The following is a 15,740-nucleotide window of genomic DNA, read 5'->3' as shown; positions in this document are numbered from 1 at the left end:
TTCCACTGCCGTTCCATTTCCACTCCCGTTCCATTTCCACTCCCGTTCCATTTCCACTCCCGTTCCATATCCTATCCCGTTCCATTTCCACTCCCATTCCATTTCCACTCCCATTCCATTTCCACTCCCATTCCATTTCCTCTCCCATTCCATTTCCACTCCCGTTCCATTTCCACTCCCGTTCCATATCCTATCCCGTTCCATTTCCACTCCCATTCCATTTCCACTCCCCTTCCATTTCCACTCCCCTTCCATTTCCACTCCCGTTCCATTTCCACTCCCGTTCCATTTCCACTCCCGTTCCATTTCCACTCCCGTTCCACTTCCACTCCCGTTCCATTTCCACTCCCCTTCCATTTCCACTCCCGTTCCATTTCCACTCCCGTTCCATTTCCACTCCCGTTCCATTTCCACTCCCCTTCCATTTCCACTCCCGTTCCATTTCCACTCCCCTTCCATTTCCACTCCCGTTCCATTTCCACTCCCGTTCCATTTCCACTCCCGTTCCATTTCCACTCCCGTTCCATTTCCACTCCCGCTCCATTTCCACTCCCGTTCCATTTGCACTCCCGTTCCATTTCCACTCCCGTTCCATTTCCACTCCCGCCCCATTTCCACTCCCGTTCCATTTCCACTCCCGTTCCATTTCCACTCCCTTTCCATTTCCACTCCCGTTCCATTTCCACTCCCCTTCCATTTCCACTCCCGTTCCATTTCCACTCCCCTTCCATTTCCACTCCCGTTCCATTTCCACTCCCATTCCATTTCCACTCCCGTTCCATTTCCACTCCCATTCCATTTCCACTCCCATTCCATTTCCACTCCCCTTCCATTTCCACTCCCCTTCCACTTCCACTCCCGTTCCATTTCCACTCCCGTTCCATTTCCACTCCCGTTCCATTTCCACTCCCGTTCCACTTCCACTCCCGTTCCATTTCCACTCCCCTTCCATTTCCACTCCCGTTCCATTTCCACTCCCGTTCCATTTCCACTCCCGTTCCATTTCCACTCCCCTTCCATTTCCACTCCCGTTCCATTTCCACTCCCCTTCCATTTCCACTCCCGTTCCATTTCCACTCCCGTTCCATTTCCACTCCCGTTCCATTTCCACTCCCGTTCCATTTCCACTCCCGTTCCATTTCCACTCCCATTCCATTTCCACTCCCGTTCCATTTCCACTCCCGTTCCATTTCCACTCCCGTTCCATTTCCTCTCCCGTTCCATTTCCACTCCCATTCCATTTCCACTCCCATTCCCATTCCACTGCCGTTCCATTTCCACTCCCGTTCCATTTCCACTCCCCTTCCATTTCCACTCCCGTTCCATTTCCACTCCCGTTCCATTTCCACTCCCGTTCCATTTCCACTCCCGTTCCACTTCCACTCCCGTTCCATTTCCACTCCCCTTCCATTTCCACTCCCGTTCCATTTCCACTCCCGTTCCATTTCCACTCCCGTTCCATTTCCACTCCCCTTCCATTTCCACTCCCGTTCCATTTACACTCCCGTTCCATTTCCACTCCCGTTCCATTTCCACTCCCGTTCCATTTCCACTCCCGTTCCATTTCCACTCCCGTTCCATTTCCACTCCCCTTCCATTTCCACTCCCGTTCCATTTCCACTCCCGTTCCATTTCCACTCCCGTTCCATTTCCACTCCCGTTCCATTTCCACTCCCGTTCCATTTCCACTCCCGTTCCATTTCCACTCCCCTTCCATTTCCACTCCCGTTCCATTTCCACTCCCGTTCCATTTCCACTCCCATTCCCATTCCACTGCCGTTCCATTTCCACTCCCGTTCCATTTCCACTCCCGTTCCATTTCCACTCCCGTTCCATATCCTATCCCGTTCCATTTCCACTCCCATTCCATTTCCACTCCCATTCCATTTCCACTCCCATTCCATTTCCTCTCCCATTCCATTTCCACTCCCGTTCCATTTCCACTCCCGTTCCATATCCTATCCCGTTCCATTTCCACTCCCATTCCATTTCCACTCCCCTTCCATTTCCACTCCCCTTCCATTTCCACTCCCGTTCCATTTCCACTCCCGTTCCATTTCCACTCCCGTTCCATTTCCACTCCCGTTCCACTTCCACTCCCGTTCCATTTCCACTCCCCTTCCATTTCCACTCCCGTTCCATTTCCACTCCCGTTCCATTTCCACTCCCGTTCCATTTCCACTCCCCTTCCATTTCCACTCCCGTTCCATTTCCACTCCCCTTCCATTTCCACTCCCGTTCCATTTCCACTCCCGTTCCATTTCCACTCCCGTTCCATTTCCACTCCCGTTCCATTTCCACTCCCGTTCCATTTCCACTCCCGTTCCATTTCCACTCCCGTTCCATTTCCACTCCCGTTCCATTTCCACTCCCGTTCCATTTCCACTCCCGTTCCATTTCCACTCCCGTTCCATTTCCACTCCCGTTCCATTTCCACTCCCGTTCCATTTCCACTCCCGTTCCATTTCCTCTCCCGTTCCATTTCCACTCCCGTTCCATTTCCACTCCCGTTCCATTTCCACTCCCGTTCCATTTCCTCTCCCGTTCCATTTCCACTCCCATTCCATTTCCACTCCCATTCCCATTCCACTGCCGTTCCATTTCCACTCCCGTTCCATTTCCACTCCCGTTCCATTTCCACTCCCGTTCCATATCCTATCCCGTTCCATTTACACTCCCGTTCCATTTCCACTCCCGTTCCATTTCCACTCCCATTCCATTTCCACTCCCATTCCATTTCCACTCCCATTCCATTTCCACTCCCATTCCATTTCCACTCCCATTCCATTTCCTCTCCCATTCCATTTCCACTCCCGTTCCATTTCCACTCCCGTTCCATTTCCACTCCCGTTCCATTTCCACTCCCGCTCCATTTCCACTCCCGTTCCATTTCCACTCCCGTTCCATTTCCACTCCCGTTCCATTTCCACTCCCGTTCCATTTCCACTCCCGCTCCATTTCCACTCCCGTTCCATTTCCACTCCCGCTCCATTTCCTCTCCCGTTCCATTTCCACTCCCGTTCCATTTCCACTCCCATTCCCATTCCACTGCCGTTCCATTTCCACTCCCGTTCCATTTCCACTCCCGTTCCATTTCCACTCCCGTTCCATATCCTATCCCGTTCCATTTCCACTCCCATTCCATTTCCACTCCCATTCCATTTCCACTCCCATTCCATTTCCTCTCCCATTCCATTTCCACTCCCGTTCCATTTCCACTCCCGTTCCATATCCTATCCCGTTCCATTTCCACTCCCATTCCATTTCCACTCCCCTTCCATTTCCACTCCCGTTCCATTTCCACTCCCGTTCCATTTCCACTCCCATTCCCATTCCACTGCCGTTCCATTTCCACTCCCGTTCCATTTCCACTCCCGTTCCATTTCCACTCCCGTTCCATATCCTATCCCGTTCCATTTCCACTCCCATTCCATTTCCACTCCCATTCCATTTCCACTCCCATTCCATTTCCTCTCCCATTCCATTTCCACTCCCGTTCCATTTCCACTCCCGTTCCATATCCTATCCCGTTCCATTTCCACTCCCATTCCATTTCCACTCCCCTTCCATTTCCACTCCCCTTCCATTTCCACTCCCGTTCCATTTCCACTCCCGTTCCATTTCCACTCCCGTTCCATTTCCACTCCCGTTCCACTTCCACTCCCGTTCCATTTCCACTCCCCTTCCATTTCCACTCCCGTTCCATTTCCACTCCCGTTCCATTTCCACTCCCGTTCCATTTCCACTCCCCTTCCATTTCCACTCCCGTTCCATTTCCACTCCCCTTCCATTTCCACTCCCGTTCCATTTCCACTCCCGTTCCATTTCCACTCCCGTTCCATTTCCACTCCCGTTCCATTTCCACTCCCGTTCCATTTCCACTCCCGTTCCATTTCCACTCCCGTTCCATTTCCACTCCCGTTCCATTTCCACTCCCGTTCCATTTCCACTCCCGTTCCATTTCCACTCCCGTTCCATTTCCACTCCCGTTCCATTTCCACTCCCGTTCCATTTCCACTCCCGTTCCATTTCCTCTCCCGTTCCATTTCCACTCCCGTTCCATTTCCACTCCCGTTCCATTTCCACTCCCGTTCCATTTCCTCTCCCGTTCCATTTCCACTCCCATTCCATTTCCACTCCCATTCCCATTCCACTGCCGTTCCATTTCCACTCCCGTTCCATTTCCACTCCCGTTCCATTTCCACTCCCGTTCCATATCCTATCCCGTTCCATTTACACTCCCGTTCCATTTCCACTCCCGTTCCATTTCCACTCCCATTCCATTTCCACTCCCATTCCATTTCCACTCCCATTCCATTTCCACTCCCATTCCATTTCCACTCCCATTCCATTTCCTCTCCCATTCCATTTCCACTCCCGTTCCATTTCCACTCCCGTTCCATTTCCACTCCCGTTCCATTTCCACTCCCGCTCCATTTCCACTCCCGTTCCATTTCCACTCCCGTTCCATTTCCACTCCCGTTCCATTTCCACTCCCGTTCCATTTCCACTCCCGCTCCATTTCCACTCCCGTTCCATTTCCACTCCCGCTCCATTTCCTCTCCCGTTCCATTTCCACTCCCGTTCCATTTCCACTCCCGTTCCATTTCCACTCCCGTTCCATTTCCTCTCCCGTTCCATTTCCACTCCCGTTCCATTTCCACTCCCGTTCCATTTCCACTCCCGTTCCATTTCCTCTCCCGTTCCATTTCCACTCCCATTCCATTTCCACTCCCATTCCCATTCCACTGCCGTTCCATTTCCACTCCCGTTCCATTTCCACTCCCGTTCCATTTCCACTCCCGTTCCATATCCTATCCCGTTCCATTTACACTCCCGTTCCATTTCCACTCCCGTTCCATTTCCACTCCCATTCCATTTCCACTCCCATTCCATTTCCACTCCCATTCCATTTCCACTCCCATTCCATTTCCACTCCCATTCCATTTCCTCTCCCATTCCATTTCCACTCCCGTTCCATTTCCACTCCCGTTCCATTTCCACTCCCGTTCCATTTCCACTCCCGCTCCATTTCCACTCCCGTTCCATTTCCACTCCCGTTCCATTTCCACTCCCGTTCCATTTCCACTCCCGTTCCATTTCCACTCCCGTTCCATTTCCACTCCCATTCCATTTCCTCTCCCATTCCATTTCCACTCCCGTTCCATTTCCACTCCCGTTCCATTTCCACTCCCGTTCCATTTCCACTCCCCTTCCAGTTCCACTCCCGTTCCATTTCCACTCCCCTTCCATTTCCACTCCCGTTCCATTTCCACTCCCGTTCCATTTCCACTCCCGTTCCATTTCCACTCCCGTTCCACTTCCACTCCCGTTCCATTTCCACTCCCCTTCCATTTCCACTCCCGTTCCATTTCCACTCCCGTTCCATTTCCACTCCCGTTCCATTTCCACTCCCCTTCCATTTCCACTCCCGTTCCATTTACACTCCCGTTCCATTTCCACTCCCGTTCCATTTCCACTCCCGTTCCATTTCCACTCCCGTTCCATTTCCACTCCCGTTCCATTTCCACTCCCCTTCCATTTCCACTCCCGTTCCATTTCCACTCCCGTTCCATTTCCACTCCCATTCCCATTCCACTGCCGTTCCATTTCCACTCCCGTTCCATTTCCACTCCCGTTCCATTTCCACTCCCGTTCCATATCCTATCCCGTTCCATTTCCACTCCCCTTCCATTTCCACTCCCGTTCCATTTCCACTCCCGTTCCATTTCCACTCCCGTTCCATTTCCACTCCCGTTCCATTTCCACTGCCGTTCCATTTCCACTCCCGTTCCATTTCCACTCCCGTTCCATTTCCACTCCCGTTCCATATCCTATCCCGTTCCATTTCCACTCCCGTTCCATTTCCACTCCCATTCCATTTCCACTCCCATTCCATTTCCTCTCCCATTCCATTTCCACTCCCGTTCCATTTCCACTCCCGTTCCATTTCCACTCCCGTTCCATTTCCTCTCCCGTTCCATTTCCACTCCCATTCCATTTCCACTCCCATTCCCATTCCACTGCCGTTCCATTTCCACTCCCGTTCCATTTCCACTCCCCTTCCATTTCCACTCCCGTTCCATTTCCACTCCCGTTCCATTTCCACTCCCGTTCCATTTCCACTCCCGTTCCATATCCTATCCCGTTCCATTTCCACTCCCATTCCATTTCCACTCCCGTTCCATTTCCACTCCCTTTCCATATCCTATCCCGTTCCATTTCCACTCCCATTCCATTTCCACTCCCATTCCATTTCCACTCCCATTCCATTTCCTCTCCCATTCCATTTCCACTCCCGTTCCATTTCCACTCCCGTCCCATTTCCACTCCCGTTCCATTTCCTCTCCCGTTCCATTTCCACTCCCATTCCATTTCCACTCCCATTCCCATTCCACTGCCGTTCCATTTCCACTCCCGTTCCATTTCCACTCCCGTTCCATTTCCACTCCCGTTCCATATCCTATCCCGTTCCATTTCCACTCCCGTTCCATTTCCACTCCCATTCCATTTCCACTCCCATTCCATTTCCTCTCCCATTCCATTTCCACTCCCGTTCCATTTCCACTCCCGTTCCATTTCCACTCCCGTTCCATTTCCTCTCCCGTTCCATTTCCACTCCCATTCCATTTCCACTCCCATTCCCATTCCACTGCCGTTCCATTTCCACTCCCGTTCCATTTCCACTCCCCTTCCATTTCCACTCCCGTTCCATTTCCACTCCCGTTCCATTTCCACTCCCGTTCCATTTCCACTCCCCTTCCATTTCCACTCCCGTTCCATTTCCACTCCCGTTCCATTTCCACTCCCGTTCCATTTCCACTCCCGTTCCATTTCCACTCCCGTTCCATTTCCACTCCCGTTCCATTTCCACTCCCCTTCCATTTCCACTCCCGTTCCATTTCCACTCCCGTTCCATTTCCACTCCCATTCCCATTCCACTGCCGTTCCATTTCCACTCCCGTTCCATTTCCACTCCCGTTCCATTTCCACTCCCGTTCCATTTCCACTCCCCTTCCATTTCCACTCCCGTTCCATATCCTATCCCGTTCCATTTCCCCTCCCATTCCATTTCCACTCGCATTCCATTTCCACTCCCATTCCATTTCCTCTCCCATTCCATTTCCACTCCCGTTCCATTTCCACTCCCGTTCCATTTCCACTCCCGTTCCATTTCCTCTCCCGTTCCATTTCCACTCCCATTCCATTTCCACTCCCATTCCCATTCCACTGCCGTTCCATTTCCACTCCCGTTCCATTTCCACTCCCGTTCCATTTCCACTCCCGTTCCATATCCTATCCCGTTCCATTTCCACTCCCGTTCCATTTCCACTCCCATTCCATTTCCACTCCCATTCCATTTCCTCTCCCATTCCATTTCCACTCCCGTTCCATTTCCACTCCCGTTCCATTTCCACTCCCGTTCCATTTCCTCTCCCGTTCCATTTCCACTCCCATTCCATTTCCACTCCCATTCCCATTCCACTGCCGTTCCATTTCCACTCCCGTTCCATTTCCACTCCCCTTCCATTTCCACTCCCGTTCCATTTCCACTCCCGTTCCATTTCCACTCCCGTTCCATTTCCACTCCCCTTCCATTTCCACTCCCGTTCCATTTACACTCCCGTTCCATTTCCACTCCCGTTCCATTTCCACTCCCGTTCCATTTCCACTCCCGTTCCATTTCCACTCCCGTTCCATTTCCACTCCCCTTCCATTTCCACTCCCGTTCCATTTCCACTCCCGTTCCATTTCCACTCCCATTCCCATTCCACTGCCGTTCCATTTCCACTCCCGTTCCATTTCCACTCCCGTTCCATTTCCACTCCCGTTCCATTTCCACTCCCCTTCCAGTTCCACTCCCGTTCCATTTCCACTCCCCTTCCATTTCCACTCCCGTTCCATTTCCACTCCCGTTCCATTTCCACTCCCGTTCCATTTCCACTCCCGTTCCACTTCCACTCCCGTTCCATTTCCACTCCCCTTCCATTTCCACTCCCGTTCCATTTCCACTCCCGTTCCATTTCCACTCCCGTTCCATTTCCACTCCCATTCCATTTCCTCTCCCATTCCATTTCCACTCCCGTTCCATTTCCACTCCCGTTCCATTTCCACTCCCCTTCCATTTCCACTCCCGTTCCATTTCCACTCCCGTTCCATTTCCACTCCCGTTCCATTTCCACTCCCGTTCCACTTCCACTCCCGTTCCATTTCCACTCCCCTTCCATTTCCACTCCCGTTCCATTTCCACTCCCGTTCCATTTCCACTCCCGTTCCATTTCCACTCCCCTTCCATTTCCACTCCCGTTCCATTTACACTCCCGTTCCATTTCCACTCCCGTTCCATTTCCACTCCCGTTCCATTTCCACTCCCGTTCCATTTCCACTCCCGTTCCATTTCCACTCCCCTTTCATTTCCACTCCCGTTCCATTTCCACTCCCGTTCCATTTCCACTCCCATTCCCATTCCACTGCCGTTCCATTTCCACTCCCGTTCCATTTCCACTCCCGTTCCATTTCCACTCCCGTTCCATATCCTATCCCGTTCCATTTCCACTCCCATTCCATTTCCACTCCCATTCCATTTCCACTCCCATTCCATTTCCTCTCCCATTCCATTTCCACTCCCGTTCCATTTCCACTCCCGTTCCATATCCTATCCCGTTCCATTTCCACTCCCATTCCATTTCCACTCCCCTTCCATTTCCACTCCCCTTCCATTTCCACTCCCGTTCCACTTCCACTCCCGTTCCATTTCCACTCCCGTTCCATTTCCACTCCCGTTCCACTTCCACTCCCGTTCCATTTCCACTCCCCTTCCATTTCCACTCCCGTTCCATTTCCACTCCCGTTCCATTTCCACTCCCGTTCCATTTCCACTCCCCTTCCATTTCCACTCCCGTTCCATTTCCACTCCCCTTCCATTTCCACTCCCATTCCATTTCCACTCCCGTTCCATTTCCACTCCCGTTCCATTTCCACTCCCGTTCCATTTCCACTCCCGTTCCATTTCCACTCCCGTTCCATTTCCACTCCCGTTCCATTTCCACTCCCGTTCCATTTCCACTCCCGTTCCATTTCCACTCCCGTTCCATTTCCACTCCCGTTCCATTTCCACTCCCGTTCCATTTCCACTCCCGTTCCATTTCCACTCCCGTTCCATTTCCACTCCCCTTCCATTTCCACTCCCGTTCCATTTCCACTCCCCTTCCATTTCCACTCCCGTTCCATTTCCACTCCCGTTCCATTTCCACTCCCGTTCCATTTCCACTCCCGTTCCATTTCCACTCCCGTTCCATTTCCACTCCCATTCCATTTCCACTCCCGTTCCATTTCCACTCCCGTTCCATTTCCACTCCCGTTCCATTTCCACTCCCATTCCATTTCCTCTCCCATTCCATTTCCACTCCCGTTCCATTTCCACTCCCGTTCCATTTCCACTCCCGTTCCATTTCCACTCCCCTTCCAGTTCCACTCCCGTTCCATTTCCACTCCCCTTCCATTTCCACTCCCGTTCCATTTCCACTCCCGTTCCATTTCCACTCCCGTTCCATTTCCACTCCCGTTCCACTTCCACTCCCGTTCCATTTCCACTCCCCTTCCATTTCCACTCCCGTTCCATTTCCACTCCCGTTCCATTTCCACTCCCGTTCCATTTCCACTCCCCTTCCATTTCCACTCCCGTTCCATTTACACTCCCGTTCCATTTCCACTCCCGTTCCATTTCCACTCCCGTTCCATTTCCACTCCCGTTCCATTTCCACTCCCGTTCCATTTCCACTCCCCTTCCATTTCCACTCCCGTTCCATTTCCACTCCCGTTCCATTTCCACTCCCATTCCCATTCCACTGCCGTTCCATTTCCACTCCCGTTCCATTTCCACTCCCGTTCCATTTCCACTCCCGTTCCATATCCTATCCCGTTCCATTTCCACTCCCATTCCATTTCCACTCCCATTCCATTTCCACTCCCATTCCATTTCCTCTCCCATTCCATTTCCACTCCCGTTCCATTTCCACTCCCGTTCCATATCCTATCCCGTTCCATTTCCACTCCCATTCCATTTCCACTCCCCTTCCATTTCCACTCCCCTTCCATTTCCACTCCCGTTCCACTTCCACTCCCGTTCCATTTCCACTCCCGTTCCATTTCCACTCCCGTTCCACTTCCACTCCCGTTCCATTTCCACTCCCCTTCCATTTCCACTCCCGTTCCATTTCCACTCCCGTTCCATTTCCACTCCCGTTCCATTTCCACTCCCCTTCCATTTCCACTCCCGTTCCATTTCCACTCCCCTTCCATTTCCACTCCCGTTCCATTTCCACTCCCGTTCCATTTCCACTCCCGTTCCATTTCCACTCCCGTTCCATTTCCACTCCCGTTCCATTTCCACTCCCGTTCCATTTCCACTCCCGTTCCATTTCCACTCCCGTTCCATTTCCACTCCCGTTCCATTTCCACTCCCGTTCCATTTCCACTCCCGTTCCATTTCCACTCCCGTTCCATTTCCACTCCCGTTCCATTTCCACTCCCGTTCCATTTCCACTCCCGTTCCATTTCCACTCCCGTTCCATTTCCACTCCCGTTCCATTTCCACTCCCGTTCCATTTCCACTCCCGTTCCATTTCCACTCCCGTTCCATTTCCACTCCCGTTCCATTTCCACTCCCGTTCCATTTCCTATCCCGTTCCATTTCCACTCCCCTTCCATTTCCACTCCCGTTCCATTTACACTCCCGTTCCATTTCCACTCCCGTTCCATTTCCACTCCCGTTCCATTTCCACTCCCGTTCCATTTCCACTCCCGTTCCATTTCCACTCCCCTTTCATTTCCACTCCCGTTCCATTTCCACTCCCGTTCCATTTCCACTCCCATTCCCATTCCACTGCCGTTCCATTTCCACTCCCGTTCCATTTCCACTCCCGTTCCATTTCCACTCCCGTTCCACTTCCACTCCCGTTCCATTTCCACTCCCGTTCCATTTCCACTCCCGTTCCATTTCCACTCCCGTTCCATTTCCACTCCCGTTCCATATCCTATCCCGTTCCATTTCCACTCCCATTCCATTTCCACTCCCATTCCATTTCCACTCCCGTTCCATTTCCACTCCCGTTCCATTTCCACTCCCGTTCCATATCCTATCCCGTTCCATTTCCACTCCCATTCCATTTCCACTCCCATTCCCATTCCACTGCCATTCCATTTCCTCTCCCATTCCATTTCCACTCCCGTTCCATTTCCACTCCCGTTCCATTTCCACTCCCGTTCCATTTCCTCTCCCGTTCCATTTCCACTCCCATTCCATTTCCACTCCCATTCCCATTCCACTGCCGTTCCATTTCCACTCCCGTTCCATTTCCACTCCCGTTCCATTTCCACTCCCGTTCCATTTCCACTCCCGTTCCATTTCCACTCCCCTTCCATTTCCACTCCCGTTCCATTTCCACTCCCGTTCCATTTCCACTCCCGTTCCATTTCCACTCCCCTTCCATTTCCACTCCCGTTCCATTTCCACTCCCGTTCCATTTCCACTCCCGTTCCATTTCCACTCCCGTTCCATTTCCACTCCCGTTCCATTTCCACTCCCGTTCCATTTCCACTCCCCTTCCATTTCCACTCCCGTTCCATTTCCACTCCCGTTCCATTTCCACTCCCATTCCCATTCCACTGCCGTTCCATTTCCACTCCCGTTCCATTTCCACTCCCGTTCCATTTCCACTCCCGTTCCATTTCCACTCCCCTTCCAGTTCCACTCCCGTTCCATTTCCACTCCCCTTCCATTTCCACTCCCGTTCCATTTCCACTCCCGTTCCATTTCCACTCCCGTTCCATTTCCACTCCCGTTCCACTTCCACTCCCGTTCCATTTCCACTCCCCTTCCATTTCCACTCCCGTTCCATTTCCACTCCCGTTCCATTTCCACTCCCGTTCCATTTCCACTCCCATTCCATTTCCTCTCCCATTCCATTTCCACTCCCGTTCCATTTCCACTCCCGTTCCATTTCCACTCCCCTTCCATTTCCACTCCCGTTCCATTTCCACTCCCGTTCCATTTCCACTCCCGTTCCATTTCCACTCCCGTTCCACTTCCACTCCCGTTCCATTTCCACTCCCCTTCCATTTCCACTCCCGTTCCATTTCCACTCCCGTTCCATTTCCACTCCCGTTCCATTTCCACTCCCCTTCCATTTCCACTCCCGTTCCATTTACACTCCCGTTCCATTTCCACTCCCGTTCCATTTCCACTCCCGTTCCATTTCCACTCCCGTTCCATTTCCACTCCCGTTCCATTTCCACTCCCCTTTCATTTCCACTCCCGTTCCATTTCCACTCCCGTTCCATTTCCACTCCCATTCCCATTCCACTGCCGTTCCATTTCCACTCCCGTTCCATTTCCACTCCCGTTCCATTTCCACTCCCGTTCCATATCCTATCCCGTTCCATTTCCACTCCCATTCCATTTCCACTCCCATTCCATTTCCACTCCCATTCCATTTCCTCTCCCATTCCATTTCCACTCCCGTTCCATTTCCACTCCCGTTCCATATCCTATCCCGTTCCATTTCCACTCCCATTCCATTTCCACTCCCCTTCCATTTCCACTCCCCTTCCATTTCCACTCCCGTTCCACTTCCACTCCCGTTCCATTTCCACTCCCGTTCCATTTCCACTCCCGTTCCACTTCCACTCCCGTTCCATTTCCACTCCCCTTCCATTTCCACTCCCGTTCCATTTCCACTCCCGTTCCATTTCCACTCCCGTTCCATTTCCACTCCCCTTCCATTTCCACTCCCGTTCCATTTCCACTCCCCTTCCATTTCCACTCCCATTCCATTTCCACTCCCGTTCCATTTCCACTCCCGTTCCATTTCCACTCCCGTTCCATTTCCACTCCCGTTCCATTTCCACTCCCGTTCCATTTCCACTCCCGTTCCATTTCCACTCCCGTTCCATTTCCACTCCCGTTCCATTTCCACTCCCGTTCCATTTCCACTCCCGTTCCATTTCCACTCCCGTTCCATTTCCACTCCCGTTCCATTTCCACTCCCGTTCCATTTCCACTCCCGTTCCATTTCCACTCCCCTTCCATTTCCACTCCCGTTCCATTTCCACTCCCGTTCCATTTCCACTCCCGTTCCATTTCCACTCCCGTTCCATTTCCACTCCCATTCCCATTCCACTGCCGTTCCATTTCCACTCCCGTTCCATTTCCACTCCCGTTCCATTTCCACTCCCGTTCCATATCCTATCCCGTTCCATTTCCACTCCCATTCCATTTCCACTCCCATTCCATTTCCACTCCCATTCCATTTCCTCTCCCATTCCATTTCCACTCCCGTTCCATTTCCACTCCCGTTCCATATCCTATCCCGTTCCATTTCCACTCCCATTCCATTTCCACTCCCCTTCCATTTCCACTCCCCTTCCATTTCCACTCCCGTTCCACTTCCACTCCCGTTCCATTTCCACTCCCGTTCCATTTCCACTCCCGTTCCACTTCCACTCCCGTTCCATTTCCACTCCCCTTCCATTTCCACTCCCGTTCCATTTCCACTCCCGTTCCATTTCCACTCCCGTTCCATTTCCACTCCCCTTCCATTTCCACTCCCGTTCCATTTCCACTCCCCTTCCATTTCCACTCCCGTTCCATTTCCACTCCCGTTCCATTTCCACTCCCGTTCCATTTCCACTCCCGTTCCATTTCCACTCCCGTTCCATTTCCACTCCCGTTCCATTTCCACTCCCGTTCCATTTCCACTCCCGTTCCATTTCCACTCCCGTTCCATTTCCACTCCCGTTCCATTTCCACTCCCGTTCCATTTCCACTCCCGTTCCATTTCCACTCCCGTTCCATTTCCACTCCCGTTCCATTTCCACTCCCGTTCCATTTCCACTCCCGTTCCATTTCCTCTCCCGTTCCATTTCCACTCCCGTTCCATTTCCACTCCCGTTCCATTTCCACTCCCGTTCCATTTCCACTCCCGTTCCATTTCCACTCCCCTTCCATTTCCACTCCCGTTCCATTTACACTCCCGTTCCATTTCCACTCCCGTTCCATTTCCACTCCCGTTCCATTTCCACTCCCGTTCCATTTCCACTCCCGTTCCATTTCCACTCCCCTTTCATTTCCACTCCCGTTCCATTTCCACTCCCGTTCCATTTCCACTCCCATTCCCATTCCACTGCCGTTCCATTTCCACTCCCGTTCCATTTCCACTCCCGTTCCATTTCCACTCCCGTTCCATATCCTATCCCGTTCCATTTCCACTCCCATTCCATTTCCACTCCCATTCCATTTCCACTCCCATTCCATTTCCTCTCCCATTCCATTTCCACTCCCGTTCCATTTCCACTCCCGTTCCATATCCTATCCCGTTCCATTTCCACTCCCATTCCATTTCCACTCCCCTTCCATTTCCACTCCCCTTCCATTTCCACTCCCGTTCCACTTCCACTCCCGTTCCATTTCCACTCCCGTTCCATTTCCACTCCCGTTCCACTTCCACTCCCGTTCCATTTCCACTCCCCTTCCATTTCCACTCCCGTTCCATTTCCACTCCCGTTCCATTTCCACTCCCGTTCCATTTCCACTCCCCTTCCATTTCCACTCCCGTTCCATTTCCACTCCCCTTCCATTTCCACTCCCGTTCCATTTCCACTCCCGTTCCATTTCCACTCCCGTTCCATTTCCACTCCCGTTCCATTTCCACTCCCGTTCCATTTCCACTCCCGTTCCATTTCCACTCCCGTTCCATTTCCACTCCCGTTCCATTTCCACTCCCGTTCCATTTCCACTCCCGTTCCATTTCCACTCCCGTTCCATTTCCACTCCCGTTCCATTTCCACTCCCGTTCCATTTCCACTCCCGTTCCATTTCCACTCCCCTTCCATTTCCACTCCCGTTCCATTTCCACTCCCGTTCCATATCCTATCCCGTTCCATTTCCACTCCCGTTCCATTTCCACTCCCATTCCATTTCCACTCCCATTCCATTTCCTCTCCCATTCCATTTCCACTCCCGTTCCATTTCCACTCCCGTTCCATTTCCACTCCCGTTCCATTTCCTCTCCCGTTCCATTTCCACTCCCATTCCATTTCCACTCCCGTTCCCATTCCACTGCCGTTCCATTTCCACTCCCCTTCCATTTCCACTCCCGTTCCATTTCCACTCCCGTTCCATTTCCACTCCCCTTCCATTTCCACTCCCGTTCCATTTCCACTCCCGTTCCATTTCCACTCCCGTTCCATTTCCACTCCCGTTCCATTTCCACTGCCGTTCCATTTCCACTCCCGTTCCATTTCCACTCCCGTTCCATTTCCACTCCCGTTCCATATCCTATCCCGTTCCATTTCCACTCCCGTTCCATTTCCACTCCCATTCCATTTCCACTCCCATTCCATTTCCTCTCCCATTCCATTTCCACTCCCGTTCCATTTCCACTCCCGTTCCATTTCCACTCCCGTTCCATTTCCTCTCCCGTTCCATTTCCACTCCCATTCCATTTCCACTCCCATTCCCATTCCACTGCCGTTCCATTTCCACTCCCGTTCCATTTCCACTCCCCTTCCATTTCCACTCCCGTTCCATTTCCACTCCCGTTCCATTTCCACTCCCGTTCCATTTCCACTCCCGTTCCATATCCTATCCCGTTCCATTTCCACTCCCATTCCATTTCCACTCCCGTTCCATTTCCACTCCCTTTCCATATCCTATCCCGTTCCATTTCCACTCCCATTCC

This window comes from Gorilla gorilla, chromosome 14 (assembly GCF_029281585.2).
Source record: "Gorilla gorilla gorilla isolate KB3781 chromosome 14, NHGRI_mGorGor1-v2.1_pri, whole genome shotgun sequence".
NCBI lineage: Eukaryota > Metazoa > Chordata > Mammalia > Primates > Hominidae > Gorilla > Gorilla gorilla.
The sequence above is the reverse complement of the archived record's forward strand: the minus strand, read 5'-3'. Positions refer to the sequence as shown.